This window comes from Monopterus albus, unplaced genomic scaffold (assembly GCF_001952655.1).
Source record: "Monopterus albus unplaced genomic scaffold, M_albus_1.0 scaffold225.1, whole genome shotgun sequence".
Classification (NCBI taxonomy): Eukaryota; Metazoa; Chordata; class Actinopteri; order Synbranchiformes; family Synbranchidae; genus Monopterus; species Monopterus albus.
Window position 1 is genome coordinate 18,698 of NW_018128105.1, and position 1,676 is coordinate 20,373.

Below are 1,676 nucleotides of genomic sequence, written 5' to 3' on the forward strand. Positions count from 1 at the left end.
GGGCTGCCTGGGAGCAGCTTTGGGGGTGGAAGATGCCTGGACGTGTAATGTTAATTCTTGCCTGTGACTCTTTGAATAAACCAGCACGGTTATATTTTTTATATATCCAAGTGGTCTGAGTCGTCCCTCTGAGTTCCTGGTTTGAAAGAACCGGACGTGGCTTTATGATAGAATAAAGCCTTTAGTTCCTTTTTGGATACTTGTCCTACAAGTGCCAAAAATGTATATTGCTGAAACATGTGAGCAGATAACTGAGACAAATTTATCAGTGCCATCTGATAATCTATTTACCCATCAAGTCATTTGCCAATTTAAAACACCAAAAATGTTTTTTCATCCAAAGCAAGAATGAAATAGTCCTAGCACATGCTTTTTCACAGCAGCCATTTTGACTTGTTACAGCAGGAAAAGCACAGGTGAAGCTAATCTTGTTAATGAGTCAGGTCGTTTCAGTTACACCTGTGCTTTTCCTGACATGCCACAATACGTGATGTGATAAAGGCCTATTACAGGTATGTGCCAAAAAATTAGAATATCAAGGAAAAGTCCATTTATTTCAATAATTTGTTTCAAAAAGTGAAACTTGTATGTTATATTAGTTCACTGCACACAAAGTGAAATATTTCAAGCCTTTATTTGTTTCAATTTTGATGATTATGGATTAAAGACAAAAAAAACCCAAATCCAGTATTTCACAAAATTAGAATATCATGACAAAGTTCAACATTGTAGGCTCCCTGTGTCCCAATCTAGTCAGCTAATTAATGCAAAACACCTGCAAAGGTTTCCTCAGCCTTGAAATTGTCTCAGTCTGGCTTAGTAGGCTTCAGAATCATGGGGAAGACTGCTGACTTGACGGTTGTGCAGACGACCATCATTGACACCCTCCATAAGGAGGAAAAGTCTCAAAAGGCAATTGCAAAAGAAGCTGGATGCTCACAGAGCGCAGTATCAAAGTATATTAACAGTGTGTTAAGAAGAAGGGAAGAATGTGGCCGGAAAAGGTGCAAAAGTGACAGGGATGACCGCAGCCTTGAGAGGATTGTCAAGCAAGGGCGATTCAGAAATCTGGGGGAGCTTCATAAGGAGTGGACTGAGGCTGGTGTCAGTGCATCAAGAACCACCACATACAGACGTCTGCATAACATGGGCTACAGCTGTAGAATCCCATGCGTCAAGCCACTCCTGAACCAAAAACAACGTCAGAAGCGTCTGTGCTGGGCTAAGGAGAAACAGTACTGGTCTATTGCCCAATGGTCCCAAGTCCTGTTTTCAGATGAAAGCATATTCTGCATTTCATTTGGAAATCAAGGTCCCAGAGTCTGGAGGAAGACCAGAGAGGCACAAAAGTCAAGCTGCTTAAAGTCCAGTGTGAAGTTTCCACAGTCAGTGATGGTTTGGGGAGCCATGTCATCTGCTGGTGTGGATCCATTGTCTTTTATCAAGTCCACAGTCAACGCAGCTGTCTAACAGGAAATTTTAGAGCACTTCATGCTTCCCGCTGCCGACAAGCTTTTTGGAGCTGAAGATTTTATTTTCCAGCAGGATTTGGCACCTGCCCACACAGCCAAAATTACCAGTACCTGGTTTAATAGCCATGGAATAACTGTACTTGATTGGCCGGCAAACTCACCTGACTTAAACCCCATTGAAAATCTATGGGGTATTGTCAAGAG